Source organism: Pseudonaja textilis, chromosome 5 (assembly GCF_049901715.1).
Source record: "Pseudonaja textilis isolate UNSWEBS1 chromosome 5, rPseTex1.2, whole genome shotgun sequence".
In the NCBI taxonomy this organism is placed as follows: Eukaryota; Metazoa; Chordata; class Lepidosauria; order Squamata; family Elapidae; genus Pseudonaja; species Pseudonaja textilis.
Genome location: NC_141994.1, coordinates 17,956,173 through 17,972,403, shown reverse-complemented (window position 1 = coordinate 17,972,403; position 16,231 = coordinate 17,956,173). Strand labels below are relative to the sequence as shown.

At 41.5% G+C, this 16,231-nt stretch overlaps 1 protein-coding gene across 2 annotated transcripts in view; it reads right to left on the bottom strand.

Moving 5' to 3' along the window:
- Positions 1-16,231, bottom strand: part of FBLN1 (fibulin 1) — a 57,437-nt gene that overhangs the window by 40,466 nt on the left and 740 nt on the right. The window lies entirely within an intron of this gene.

Here is a 16,231-nt window from a genome sequence, read left to right as displayed (position 1 = left end):
TTACATTCTTGGCAGGACTAGACTTCCTGTCTCAGAAACTTCTCTGGAGTTTTTTCCCCCTCCTTTGCTGGTACTTTGCTTGTGTGGAGTGACCATTCAAAGTTACAATGGCACTGAAAAAAGTGACTTATGACCATTTTTCACACTTACGACTGTTGCAGCATCCACACAGTCATGAGAAGCCAGGCGAGGAGATGCATGCCTCGATGAGTTAGCTACGCCCAGCTAGTCACATGATCACCAAGCCATGCCCACCAACTAAGCCATGCCCACAGAACCAGTTGTTAAAAAATTTGAATCCCACCCCTGGTTGTACAACTTGCTTCATGGTGTAACCGGAAAATCTAGAACTGAACACGTTCAAAACCGTAGAAATAGTGGTAGACTTTAAGAGAAACCCTCCCATACTACCACCTCTTACAATACTAGATAACACAGTATCAACAGTAGAGACTTTCAAATTTTTAGGTTCTATCACATGATCTAAAATGGACACCTAACATAAAAACATCATCAAAAAAGCACAACAAAGAATGTTCTTTCTGCACCAACTTAGAAAGCTCAAACTGCCCAAGGAGCTGCTGATCCAGTTCTACAGAGGAATGATGGAGTCTGTCATCTGCACCTCTATAACTGTCTGGTTTGATTCTGCCACCCAACAGGACAGGCACAGACTACAGAGGGTAATTAGGACTGCAGAAAAAACAATTCCTACCAACCTGCCTTCAATTGAGGACCTGTATACTGCACGAGTCAAAAAGTGGGCTGTGAAAATATTTACGGACCCCTCACACCCTGGACATAAACTGTTTCAACTCCTTCCCTCAAAACGATGCTATATAGAGCACTGCACACCAGAACAACTAGATACAAGGACAGTTTTCCCCCGAAGGCCATCACTCTGCTAAACAAATAATTCCCTCAACACTGTTCAACTATTACAAAGTCTGCATTACTATTACTATTAATCTTTTCATCATTCCTATCACCCATCTCCTCCCGCTTGTGACTGTAACTTTGTCGCTTGTATCCTATTTATATTGACTGTTTCCTAGTATGATTTGATTGCTTATTTATAGCCTATGACTATCATTAAGTGTTGTGCCTTATGATTCTTGACTCTTGACGAATGTATCTTTTCTTTTGTGTATACTGAGAGTATTTGCACTAAGACAATTCCTTGTGTGTCCAATCACATTTGGCCAATTAAGTATTCTATATTCTATTCTATATGACAGGTCACTTAAATGAACGTTCAAAGTTATAACAGACACCCCAAAATAACATACAACACTATTTCAAAATTATAACAGATGCAACATCCCTGCAGCCACTGATCCTTATGACCAGACCTCAGGACGTTGCAGAGCTCCCTCTCCTCCATCCCACCCTGCCTGGACCCTGCAGCACTTGGGCCTTTTCCCAAAACATCCATCACCCATCACCCATCCATCTTGTGAAGCCCTCTGGGCCTCATGTTGGGGAAGGATGGAAGGCCACTTGGCCTTAGCTACGCAGTGACAACCTAAACACAGACGCCATTTTCCCCCCGTCTCCCATTGTGAGCTGGGACAAAATGGCAGCCGCCAGACAACCTGCTTCATTTTCTGCCTTAACAGATGTTTCTGAATGCTGCAAGAAGCTATTCTGCAGCTCTGTGCAGGTCTTGTTAAAACAGCAAAATGAAGTAGTGTTTGTCCCTGGGATGCACTGCTGTGATCCCAACACAGCCGTCATTTTGTGGCTAGTGGACATAATGGTGGCCAAGCAGCTATACAAAATAGTAAGTCATTCCAGGGGTCTGGAAGGCCTGGGAGCGCCTCAAAAGATAAAAGAGGAGGAGGAGGAGGGGGGGGAGGAGGAGGAGGAGGGAGGAGGAGGATTGGTCTGGTAGGCTGGGAATCAGGCCTAAGGATGTGGGGGGAGCAGATGAAAATAGGAAAAGCCCTGCGGGGCCTGGGACGTCTCAGGAGTGGGGAAGGCCCTGGGAAGACCAGGGCAGGTGAGCCTGGAACCGTGGTAGGCCTCCAAAGGCTTCTCCCACCCCTGAGGCATCCCACGCTCCACTTACCGACCCATTCATTTCACAGTTCAGTGGAGTGAGCAAGGATGGACGGTTGTTAGGTAAGATGCTTCACCTAATGACCATTGTAACATGCAACCATAATGGGCAGGCTTCAAAGCAGTCATATCTTAAGGTCTGCCAATGAATGAATGAATGAATGAATGAATGAATGAATAACACACACATACACACACACACCAGAAAGGCAAACAATATGGTTAAAAAGTAAACAAACTCCACTTTAGCACATAATCGTATTGCTAAAAACAGCCACACCGAAGCACTAAGCTGCACATATACTTTACCAAACCCATTTATTCAGACTATATATTTTTGGCGGACAATGTCCAAATTAAAGCAAGGAAGACTATGTATATATTTAATTTTTTAACGCACCAAAGTTCTCCACACAACAGAAACACTAGAAGTAGTAATAAACAAAGACCTCCAATTGGTCTTTGGATATTGCCAACTGACATCTTCGTGTCCATGCAAACAAAACACGAGAAAACCTCCTTCTTTTAGTCCGACACATGTCCCCTGGTGAAGAAGAAAAAAAAGCAAGATCTTTTGTTTGAGGAAAGAGTGTGCAATGTTAAGCCAAAAAGGAGCACTTAATGGCTCAAATCCATAAGCAGCATTTTTGCTATACAGCCAGTTCTCAACTTACAGCAAGTCGCTTAGCGACTGTTTGAAATTACAACAGATTCCAAAAAAGCTACATATGACCCTGATTTGAAGTTCTGACATTCATTCTCCCTCTTCCCCTGTGCTTTCACATGATAGCATTTTGTGCACTCAGCAACTGGCCCAAATTCACAGTCACGTGACCATGATTTCCAGAATTTTTTTTTCCTGGAAAATGTTTATTTTTGGTTTCTGGCAAAAAGCACACCATGGTGAACTATAGGTTTGCTTAATGACTATCACATTCACTTCACAATTGCTGCAGCTAATCTTTTTTTTTAAAGCAAGCACAGCTTCCCTCATCAAGTTGAAGGGGCTGACTTTCAGTGACGGCTGGGAGAAAGGAGAATTGATTTATACAGTCACCCAACCTGAACCAAGTTCTTGTAAAGCAGGGGTGTCCAACCTTGGCAACTTTAAGACTTGTGGACTTCAACTCCCAGAATTCCTCAGCCAGCAAAGCTTAAAGTTGCCAAGGTTGGACACCCCTGTTGTAAACCAACAAGAAGACAGACCATGACGCTAACATGGAATCCCTGCCCTGTAAAAAAAAAAACCCAAAAAACAGATGTCTATTTTGCCCCTATATTACCATCCCAGGTTCCAAACAATGCTGAAGGTAGACTAGAGGGGCCTTCACATATTCTTCCTCTAACCATCGTTTTATATCATTGATCTTGCAATGCTCCTCTGAATTCCACATAAGATAAGCAGGACAATTTTTGTGCAGCTTAATTGGACACCAATTCACCATTGTGAATCAAAACAAGAACAGAGCAATATCATAGCATTCCGTTCTCCTCAAAATGACGGTTTTGAAACAAAGAAGAGTATATTGACAGAGAGATTGCCAAACATCAAAAAGTTTCACGCTGCCTTAGAAGTTCCAGCAAGTTAATTGATTAGATCGCAACTTCCATAAAGAACCTTCCTTTCCCCCTCCATTTCCTCCTCCTAGATGCCAATTTAAATCCTACCTGAGTTTAGTCAACCCTTTAGTCAGTTGTGGGATTCAAAAAAAAAAATTATTACCAGTTCTTTGGGTTTGGCTTGGTGGGTGTGGCAGGGAAAGGATACTATAAAATCTCCATTCCCACCCCACTCCAGGGGAAGGTTATTGCAAACTCCCCTTCCCTCCCCACTAACCTGCTTTCCAGCTCCATTCTCCTGTGCAGGGCAACTAAAGACCCAGCTGATCAGCTGGGACTCAGGAGGCAGAGGATAGATGGGGGTGGGGCCAGTCAGAGGTGCTATTTGCCGGTTCTCTGAACTACTCAAAATTTGCACTACTGGTTCTCCAGAACTGGTCCAGAACCTGCTGAATACCACCTCTGCCTTTAGTCACTCCATGCATCTGGTGAAGTTGTAGCTTGCTAAATTTTCTGCCTTTGAGTAAAAGCATGATAGACCAAATAGGTCCTTTTTCATTTTGAGGAAGCTGCTCCAGAAAGGCTTATATCTTGTGGGGATGAGAAGTTGGCACTTGCATCTAGTTGTACTTTTGAACTCACGTCTTTTAGCTTGTAGTATTCACCTCCCAAAATATTAATCTTTCAGGTACTATAATAGGAGCAATGTCTCCCACTGTATATTGGCTACATCGTTTTGGTTCTTTCCTACTGCAGATTAGAGGAGGGAATCACCTGATGTCCTACTTTTCCTCTCTATACTATTGCTGTTATATACATAAAGGGGTAAAGCTGAAATAAGCAAAGACAATAAGCAGTTTCCCTTTGGAAATGTCTCTGCAAGTTACTTATTTCCAGTGTGTAGAAAGTTAGCACCCACCCCTCTCCTAGAAGAATGAAATATTCTAGGAAATATTAAAAAGGCAGAATATTATATTTCCCTGGATGAGAAAAGGAGAAACATGTTTTTCAAGACTAGGCAGCTTACTCCAGCTGCCTGCCTCCCCCCCCTTCAGCTCCAGGGTGATGGGATTAAGACATGGCCTTCAGGACATGATAGGATTAGCCCTCTACCCATCTCACACATGGCACCTGGGAAGATTACATCACCCAGCAAGATTCAACCAAGCTTGGGACTCAAGACAACCTACAAAGTTATCCCTGCATGGTCCCATGGGAGTCTGACAACCAATCAGGATACATTTCTTGCCACAGGAACAGGAAACAAGTTCAAAGCCCGACAGAGGGTATAAATCTCCCTCCCTCTCTCATCCATGTGCTCTTTTTGCCCAGGACCTCAATGTGGTCCTGTCCACCATTAAACCATCTTTCCAATCAGCTTCTATTTTTTTCAGTGTCTTTCCTCCCACTTGGAACTGAACCCAAATGGACATTTCTTCCAACAAATGGTTCTGGAAAATTCATTAATATATTGGCAATATATACTAGTTTTTCTCAACCTCAACTACTTTTAAGATGTGTGGACTTCAATTCCCAGAATTCCCTCGTTGGCTAGGGAATTCTGGGAGTTGAAGTCCATACATCTTAAAGTAGCTGAGGTTGAGAAACTCTGGTGTAGGTTATTATTAGGGACTTGCCTTCAGCTCTTTGTTTATCTCTTTCTGTTTTTGCCTTTATTTTTATCCCATTTTATCAGTTAATCTTTTGATGTTTGCCAATGTTTAATAAACAGACATTCAAGCAAATTTTGCTAACTAAACAAAGCAATGATACAGGGATTCAGTGGGTGTGCACTGGGTAAACTAAATTGGCAATTACGCACTGGAATTTTCTAACTCTGTTTATCTGAAGAGATCAGATTTACAGATACACCTGATTACTTCTGGGTTTGGGTGTCTTTTTTGGAGAATGTTTGACAAGTGCCAGCCAGCCCACAAAAAGTGCTTTAAATAATTTGCAATAGTTGAGCTTATATGCAAGAGGCAAGAGAGGAATTATAAGCTACTGAGGTTTTTAAAAACTATTGAAGTTTAACAAGAAACATAAAACCCTGTAGTGTTTGGAGAAATTTCAGTTGGCAGTAATTCACCATTGGTTTAAGGGATCCAAAAAATAACACAATAACTTAAATCAACTTGATGGTTGGGATAAAACAGTCATCAAATCAGCACGGTCTTCTCTTCTTGGTTATAAGATTATGACTGTTTCAATACAAATCTTATGTTGACTTTTTTCTGGACTGTTCTTGTTATAAATCAGATGTCAAAATAAATCAGCTGATGAGGAACTGTGGTCTAGACTGCGATAAAAATCTAGACTTGGGAAAGAGCAGCCAGTTCTACTTTGCAACAACCTCAAGCCAAGCCAATGACTTCACAGTTCTGTATCATATAGTCCTGAACCCGTCTAAGGATTAAAAATAGATTTAAACATGGCTCCAGTTAAATTACCTCCTGCCACTATACACCTAAACTATAGGCCAGTTATTATAAATTGTTATTATTATTGCCATCTTCTATTTGTAGGAGATTCCTGACCAAATTGTCTAATGTCACCTTGAACTTTTAAATAGATACAACCCAGAAAAAAAACCATACACAGAAAATGGGAAAAATAGAGAAACAACTACCTTGTAAAATACTTATTGTCTTCAAAGTATTCCAGATATCTGTCCAAGCGTTCATATACTTCTCTTAGAGCCCTTCTGCCTTTTTTTGAGAGAAGAAAAGCCCTATTAACATGCCCTATTAACACTTCGCTTATTTTAATGAAAAGTTTCTTCTTTTAACCTTGACGTAGATTTTCTCTTACTTAAAAGGTCTCTGTAATCATGGTCCAGTTTTACCAATCTAACGATTGTGGGTCTTCCATTCCAAGCATAGGTTGGACTTCATTTTTATTTATTAAAGTTTCATGCCGCTCATCTCCCCTATAAGGTGAGGCTCTGTGGTGGCATCCGTTCTCTTTCATTCATGACTACAGGACATGGAACCCTGGATTTAATAGAGGGAAGCAAATTCCCACCGAAGAAATTTTTCAACGGTCACAGCAGTTCCACATATCAACACTGAGATAAAGAGGTGTGGTAAGCACCGAACATGCAATGTCATTGAGCTTTCACTTGGCAGGGCGTGTCAGCATTAAGATACGCTTTCTACATTGTGCTAAGAATCTCCATGGACATTTAGCATCCATTCTAATCACAGAGGAGAAACTATTCCTGAGTCCCATTTTGGACTCAAATGTTTATTCCTTTTCTCCTAGCAGCCCTTTAATTTAATTCTGTAGTCCCAACCCTTCACTAAGGACTGCACACCCTGGGAACTAACAGCTTCACCATTTGGGAGTGTGTTTTTAAAGAATTTGCAAGGGATGGCTAAGGGAGAAGCACAGGAGCACGGTACATCAAGTGTACCGACTCCCACTCTTCCTTAGCTCACTTTACTTAGTGATTATCCATGATCTTCATTTTGGGCCTAGGCCATCTTGACTACTGTGAGATCATTTACCCAGAGTTTGGAATTGTACCTGGTGTAAAAGGCAGCGCCCCAGATAGTACCCTGGTGTAGCGTGAAGGGATTAAGGGGTTCTGTCCTGAAAAATCTGCCCTGCTTGTAAATTGCTTTCCAGCACATTTTAAGGTGCCCCAGTGGATCTTCAGAGGAGCTTCTCTTGCTGGAGTCAGTAACTGGGAGAGTCCTCATAAGAGTGGAGGTCCTGGAAATAATGAGATTTCCAGGGATGGAAGAATTGATTTCCCCCCATTATTAACTCCAGCAAGAGAAGATCTTCTGAACATGGCTCCCTGCCCCTTCCAGTATGTATACCAAACAAAGAAAACCCTTCAAGAAGGCTCAGGCAGCTTTTAATGTTTAATATACAGGCAGTCCTCAATTTATCATCGTGCCTGGAACTTGTCACTAAATGGTGCGATCATTAGGTGACTCATTGTACAATCTTTTTTCTGTGGTCATTAAGCAAATCACTACGGTCATTATGTGAATCACCACAGTTGTTAATCAAATCCAGGTTATCCCATTGACTTTGTTTGTCAGAAGCTCCCTGGGAAGGTTGCACCATTCCTTTTGGAATATTGCAGCTATCATAAATAAATGCTGATTGCCAAGTGCCTGGATTTAGATCACATAATTGAGGATGTCACAATAGTCATAAATGCGAGGACTTATAAGTTATAAGTGACTTTTTTCAGCAGGGTCATAACGTTGAATGGACATTAAAGAGATGGTTGTAAGTCAAGGACTACTACCTGTAGTAACATACTCTTGCAGATCTGACTGTATTTTCGGCTGTCAAAAAAGCCAGTGCAGTCCTAGGCTGCATCAACAGAGGGATAGTATCAAGATTACATGAAATAATAGTACCACTTTATACTTTATTGATAGGACCACACTTGGAGTAGTCAAGAAGAGACTAGATGGCCATTTGTCTGTAGGTTCTTCAGCTTGAGTAAGGGGTTGGACTAGAAGACACCCAACCTTGTTATTTTATGTTCTATGTTTCTCCTCCTCACCCTCCCAATACCCATATGAATTAGCCGGTTGCTTGCACATACTCTATCTTCTTCTCGTTTTGACTTAAGCTAAGTTTTTCCCTTCTCACTTTGGTAACAAATCTAGTCTATTTCTGCCCAAATCATCTTCCTTTCCCTTTACATCTCTGAGAGAAGCTTGATTATCGATTAGCTAGGAAAAGAACATCTCCAGGCTATGGAATGAACTTCCTAAGATGATGTGTTCGACTCACGCTCGGCCACAATTGGTTAAAATCTTTCATCCCATTTTTTCACTGCTAATGACTGAGCTTAATTGTATTTTGTATTTTAATTGATTTGCAGAGAATGTTCAACAGATTATACGATGCAACCACTAGTATAGACCTGAAAACTAGTTATTTTGACAAAAAAAAATGGAGTGAACAATTGCACATTACACATAACCAATGAAAAACTACAGGGACAATAGTTTTAGAAGAGAGTACAGTAGAAGAATTTGTGTATTTTTAAAAAATATTTCCTAAAAATAGGAAAATGGATGGAAATATTTTTTAACAGTGGAAATGTTGGGAGAAAGGTAGTAGGCGGTATGTGATCTGTGGCCAGGAATGTTTGCCAAAAGTTATATGGAAACTCTATATATCATTAAAGTAAATTGAATGCAGTGGGAATGAGTTACTTAAGAAGAGGCGTGTGGATAAACACAAGAAGAAATTGATTCAAGAATGAATGAGCGCCAAGTAGTTGTGGGATAGATATAAAAGTCGAGGATAAAAAATGGAATTGGTCACAGAGAGTGAATAAATGAGGATCAAATTGCAAAACAAATATGTGAAGGAAGAGTGAATGAGTTGAACGGGAAAAAAAGACAAGAAAATCATCATTGATAAGGAATCAATGTGATCCTGAAAAAGAAATTTTCTTTGATAAGTTCAGAGAACAAAGGAAATGTGTGAAGAGATGTATGGGCACAGCACATGGAAGAAGATCCAGGAAAATTAGGAATGGTATTGTTGTAAACTAGTCCTATTTATATCATGGATTTCTCTGGTTATTTCTTACTTTTTCTACATAAGTATACAAGAAAAGTGGGGTGAGTGTGTGTGGATATAAGGATGGATGTTTTGTTCTCTCTATGAAGGATTGATGCAGATTGAAGTGACTTCACTGATAACAAGGATGAAGAATAAGTGCTATCATTTTCAAGTGTAGCCTTTCGCTCAGTAGAACTACATTTTATGTAAAAAAACTAGCTCGATACCCGTGCTCCGCTACGAAACTATGTGATCGGGCTTAGTTTTGGGGGAGGAAAATAAGGGGGAGAAAATTATGCCTACCAGCATCCATCAGTATTCATCTGGCTAGCGTCCTGTCAGTGTGTGATAGAGTTGAGGGCTGTTTGGAAACTGAAACATGGAAACTGAAACAGTATTTGCAGTGTGAGCAAGGAGACAGCAAGGAGCCTGGGCAGGGCTTAGCTCAACTGCTCTGTACTAAAGCTGCTTGGTGCTGTGAAACTAAAACTGAAACTCCTCTCCTCTGCTTGTGTTTTGCATTTGGAACAGATTTCTTTTCAGGTGGGGAGGGGAAATAGAACTCCTTAGCATCAGAGTGTGTTGTTAATAATAATAATAATAATAATAATAATAATAATAATAATAATAATAATAATAATAATATACAAAATATTAATGCTCTGATGGTCATTTCGAAAAATCCTTTCTTACTGAGCACCTAGAAGCCAAGAAGAACATACGTGCCAAATTTCAAGCTTGTAGGCTTTATGGCTCTGGAGATTTTGTGATGATGCGTGAGTGGTATTTCACTTTTGCAGTATATATAAAGATTGTGAGGGGACACTTTGCAGATAGTATTCTCCTTCCTAATCTTTTTTTTTGATAAGCAGTCTGTTGAAACATTAAAGATCGCTGGAAGTTTTCTAGATTGTTTAGTCTATATTCTTTTCTTCTCTTAGCTTGGAAAAACAATAGGTTACCGATTTCTTAACTTTAGATGCCCCAAGCCAAATACAGGAACCCTAATATACAATGTATTACTGTAATTAATATATAACTAGTCATTGCCGTTAAATGTGTCTGTGCACACACACACACGCACACACACAAATGCACAAGATTTGGGATTTGTTTTTTGCTGCTAACAACCCGTAAACTGACTTGCTGAGCTCAAGGCACAGGTTTCCAGTTTCTCGATGCTACTACTAATCTGGCTATAGTATTATGTACCCAGATGCAATGAAAGCCAGCCAAAGAATGAATCTTGCAAGCATCCATCCAAACTTATACAATGTGAAAGAGCTTTTTTCCTTTTTTTGTGTGTGGAATTATACCAAGAGGTATACCTCATAGTTACCACAAAGTTATTTCTTTTTAAAAAAAAATGTCCTGGAAGGAAGAATTACCTCCCTTCAAAGGTATAATCCAAGGGTGTCAAACTCAAAGCTCACCGGCCAGATTCAGCCCACAGGGTGCTTAGATCTGGTCTGTGGGACCACCCTGGAAACAGCAAAGGACTGGGCCGTGTTGCCTCTGCCAGCGAAAACACCATACAAGGTAATCCATACCTTTCCACTGGGAAGAAAAAAAGAACAGCTGGAACAGGAAAACACGCAGAGACACCCACTCCTTTTAAAAGGAGAATGGCAATGTTGGTGAATTTTTGGACGGCCTTTGGTGAGCAAATTCACTCACACTCAGTGCAGAGTTAAGAAGAGTTATTCAATGCAAGTGTCCCTGGAAGGCAACCAAAAAGACCAGGAGAGAAAAGGAATCATGCAGAGCTACAGTAAACAAACTCCTGCTTAAACACAAACACACAAGCATACTTTGGACTCACAGAAATCTGATGGTAGAACTGACCCCAATGCCCCGAGTTTCCGAATTGTCGGGCTTGAAGAATCAGGACCACACACTAAGTTCCAATTAAGGTGATTTATTGCTCATGGCTATACACAAGAGTCTACTCAACTAATGGTCAGCGTTAAATTGGCATAAGAATTAACAGAATTCAAAAGTGGCTGGACTTGGACCGTATGTGGCTGTGTAGAGATTCTAGGCTGATTCCTTTCTTAATTCCACCCTCTATGATTTGCTGCTTCTCCTTCTCCTACAATTATTATACTACCTCCCTTTCCTATTCACTAGTTTTCTGTAATTTGGATTTGTTCATCAGAATGCAAACAATCGAATTATAAGGTAATCTACCAACTTTCTATGGGCGTGCACTTGTGAGCAGGTGTATGCGTATGTGCAAATAAATATACTCAACACAGAGTTATTATTGCCCTTTTACTATTCATTTGGAACATACAGTATACTCTGTACTGACAATTTCAATAACTTTATAATTTCAATGGTACGCACTGGTACTTTTTTGCACGCCCCTGAGTGATTGATGCAGAGAAGTACTCAATTCAGCAGCTGTGTGAAATTACAATGGTCCTGGAAAATATGACTCATGACCAGTCCTCACACTTATGACTGACAGTTCGCTGCAATCACATGAACAAAATTCAGGTGCTTGGCAACCGGCGTGTGTTTACAATGGTTGCAGTGTACAAATTGCCATTTGTAACATTGCCAAAGGGCTTCTGGCAAGCTGGATCCATTTAATGACCATGACAAAAAAAGGTCATAAAATCAGGCATGACTCAGTGATGGAAGTTCTGGTCCCACTTGTGGTGATAAGTCCAGGACTACCTGCATTTTAACGTGCTTAATATTTATGTATCAACATCCTTTGGAAGGACAAGCACAGCACCCCTAGGCAAACCATTAAAGCAGCCTAGGCTTTTGAAGAAAAAAGTGCTAATACTTTGAGAATAATAATACAGTAGGCACTTACGTTTTCATGGCTCATACATGAACCTGAAAACAATGTCCTGTTGTATGTAAATGGTGTAAAATACAGACTTGCATCAGACAAAAAAACGATGCACGAACACGTGGTGTTGACCGACACAAGTCATGTCCCTTTCATTTCCCCCAGGTCATGTATGAATCCTGTTTTCTTGAAATGATCTTGAGGCGGCGCAACGTGGGGTCATGCTTCCTTATAACATCCTAGCATCAAGTTTGTGAAGTAGGCTAGGTTTAGAGAGAGCCACTCAGAGGTGATATTCAGCAGGGTCTGACCAGTTCTAGAGAACTGGTTGTGGAAATTTTGAGTAATTTGGAGAACCAGCAAATACCACCTCTGACTGGCCCTGTCACCATCTATTCTCTGCCTCCCATTGAGTCCCAGCTGATGAGCTGGGTCTTCTTTGGTTGCCCTGCACAGGAGAAGGGAGCTGGAAAGCAGGTTAGTGGGGAGGGGGAAGGAATGGGGATTTTGCAGTACCCTTCCCCCAGGAGTGGGGAGGGAAGATTTTACAGTATCCTCCCCATGCCATGCCTACCAAGCCACGCCCACCAAGCCATGCCCACAAAACTGGTAGTAAAAAAAATTGAATCCCACCACTCATTGAGTAACTAAGCCAAGTGAAATTTGAACCCAGGTCTCCCTGATGCCAGACCAATGCTCTTACTACTACACCACGTGGGCTGACATTAACTTTCTGTCCCACTGAAGTTTCTCCAGATGCCATAGAAAGCATGTAGCCTATACCAAGAGGACAGATTGCCTGCCTTATCCAGTAGTCGACAGCTGCCCATTCTTATGGAGGGGGAAATGGTTGTTTTTGAAGTGCCTCAACTATTATAGCATCAGAGGAGTTTGCTAGCAGGGAAGGACCATTCATCAAACTGGAAGTAGATGTCTAGCCAGATCCCTGCTCAGTACATCAATTCAGAAATTATAAATCTGTCAGATAATCATAACTGGGGTTATGTGATATTATTCCCACAACAATTAACATTAGAAGTTACTAAAATCTGGCACCAATTTGCTGGCACAACAATCAATCATTTATTTCATTTCATTTATTTAAAATTCTAATAATCAAAACAGATTCATATTTCAGAGGCTTTAGAGCAGGGATGTCACATTTCATTTCAATGAAGGGTTGTGTGACTTCAGAGGGCCGGGCAGTGGCCAGCATGGCCGGGGATGGGCGTGGCTGGGGGTGGGCATGGCCAGGGATGGGCATGGCCATGGCAGGCATGGCACATGTCAGAGGCACCTGTGGTGGCCAAGTGCTAATGCAAGGCTTCCCTGAGACCCTCCCTCACTCTTATTATAATCCCCTTCCTCCCTCTCTTCCCTTCCCTTTTCATTCTTTCTTCTTCCTTCCCCTCTTTCCTTATCTCCAATTTTTCTTCGCCTTTCCTCTTTCCCTTTCTCCTTTCCTGTCCCTTGGATGCTGAAATGCAAAAGGAGAAACATTTCTCCTTTTTGGTTTTGTTTTTAGTTTGTTTTGATAGCCTGTTTTCGGCCACAACAGCCTCCTGCAGCCCCCTGCCAGGAAAAATGGAGCTCCTTTGCTGTTTTCAGGCCAGGGATTGAAGCACGCTGTGGATCCAGCCCCTGGACCTTGAGTTTGAAACCTCTGCTTTAGAGTTTTACAGAGAAAATTAGCCCAGGGAGGCCCATAGAAATAACAGGCCTATCAGTTGATTACAAACTGGGCAGGAACAGATGGCAAAACAGTGTGGTTGCAAGGACTTGGATAGACTCTCTACTATTAATAGGAGCCAGCACCAGTTTATTATAAACAAATCATACCAGAGCAACCACATCTCCCTACCAGGGTTTCTCAATGTTGACAATTTTAAGTCCCAGCCAGCAACTGGAGTTCATTTTCCCCATTTATTTGTAAACTGCCTTTATAATTTGCAAATAATTCAAGGCAGTGAGCATATCCAACATACCTTCCTCCTATTTTCCGCACTATAACTCTGTCAGTGACTGGCTCAAAGTCATCCAGCTGGCTTTCCTGGCTAAAACAAGATTTGAACTCATGGTCTTTTGCTTTCTATTCCGAGGCCTTAACCACTAGACTAAACTGAAGTCCACACAGCTTAAAAGTTGCCAAAGTTGAAAAACACCCAACTCTTACTTCGATAGAGTCGCTAGCCGAGTAGCTCAGATGAATGGCCATAAAAGCTGGACCCCAAGGGAAAAAAAGGTTTTATTCAACCCAGAATCTCATAATGGTCTGCTGTTGAAATGTTGGCTATTAGGTGGACTTACAACTGGGTGAATTTTGGCACCTGAAGGAGGCAGCTTCCTGAATGGAGGGTCAGGGGACTCATCACTGAACAGGATGACAGAGAAGACATTTATATAAGTTTACAGGTGACCCAATGCAAAGCAAGCCACAGGTTGATGAGGCCTCAAGAGGAATAATTGGTCTTCTATCTTGATGCAGCTTGGCTGTTCACCTCTTTATGAATACCTGGCCTAGATGTAAATTAAGATGTAAACCTACGTCTAACATTGCCTTTTGGCTGTCAAAAATATGTTGCCTTTTGGCATGACCAAAAAAGGGGGGAAAAAACACCTTAATCCTGGCAGCCATCAGGTTTTCAAATATTTATACTCAAACATTATATGCCACAGTGTGGTTACAGCGGTATGAAGTACAATGAGTTTAAAGAATGGAAGCCAGAGAAATGTCCTTGTTCTACTGGTTTTTCAAAATGCCACAACTGGCTATAATTTCTGGCTTTCATTTTTCTTAGTGTTACACATTCTTAGCAAATGAGATTACTGAAAATGGAGGAGGCTGGCAATAGCATCCTTAAGCCATTGTTTCTCAAACTTGGCAATTTTAAGATGCGCGATGGTGCAAGAGGAATTCCTGGAGTTGAAATCCACCCGTCTTAAAAGTTGCCAAGATTGAGAAATACTGTTCAAAGAGACACCAAGTCCTACAAATATCCTCGATAACATCTGTCCCAATGTCAGGAAACGGGTGGATTGATTTCAGTAGAATTCAAACACAGGGTGTAAATGTATTTATAACTACTCAGATTCTTGGCCTCAGTCTGAATACTGACTGATATGTCACTATATTATTATGAAGAAAAGCACCTTAATACCTCTCTCAGACAGACCATCATGCTTTAAAAGCATTGTGCCAATTTTCACGTGGTTCTCAACCAGATCTGCATGAAGACTGGCAGCCAAATACATTTGAAAGAATAAAATTAGCAAGTTACTTCTAAGCAAGCATTGCCACTTTATTCCCTTATCCTAACAGAAAACAGAAAACTTAAAGTTCAGTAACAGCCATCTTCATGATAAATAGCACATATCTCTTCCATGACTAAGGCAATCTTGTCATAAATACATATGCTACCTACAATGTATGGATAGTCCCCATTAGTAACTGTTCCAAGTTATAATAAGCACTGAAAAAAAAGTGACTTTTGACCAGTCTTCACACTTAAGACCATTGCAGCATCTCCTGTCGCATAATCAAAATTTGGGAACTTGGGAACAGGCATGTTATTTAGGATGCTTGCAGCATCTGAGGGTCAGGTGATCACTATTTGTAATCTTCCCAGCCTGCCTCCATCAAGCAAAATCAATGGGGGAAGCTTAATTCTGGTCCCAATAGTTTGAGCATATATTATGTGTGGAGGGAGGGAGAAAGACCTGTTTTCACAACAAAGGCAGTGATGTATTAACTATTAAGCAGACTGAGCACCAGGGCCAAAGTTGACAATATGGCTTCGTTTGTACAGTATTTACAAAGGGGGGGGGGGAGGCACCAAGATTTGTCAGTGCTCAGGGCACCAGTGAGCCTGAATCTGCCACTGAAGACATGGCTCCATGCTTCACCTCACGTCAAAAACGAGGGCTTTCTGGAACCTTCCCCAACCGGGTGCCATCTGCACAAGCTGCCCTCCCATTCCCACGCCCCTTTTGGCTACAAAAAAAAGAGGACTTTCAAAGTAGCCCAGATGTTGGGAGGGAATCTCCGTAACGTCAATGCCAAGGGCACTTTCAAAACCGCACCTGACTCGGATCCCCTTGCTTTGCCTCCCGAGATGGTTGTTTTGAACGTGTGAACCTTCTCAAGCCACCACAGCTTTAGAACAACGGTGCGGGGTGGAGAACGGAGAAGGGATCTCACCCGCTCCTTTTTTCCCCAGCGGATCCCGGATTACGCGGTTGGGGCCTGCAGGACTC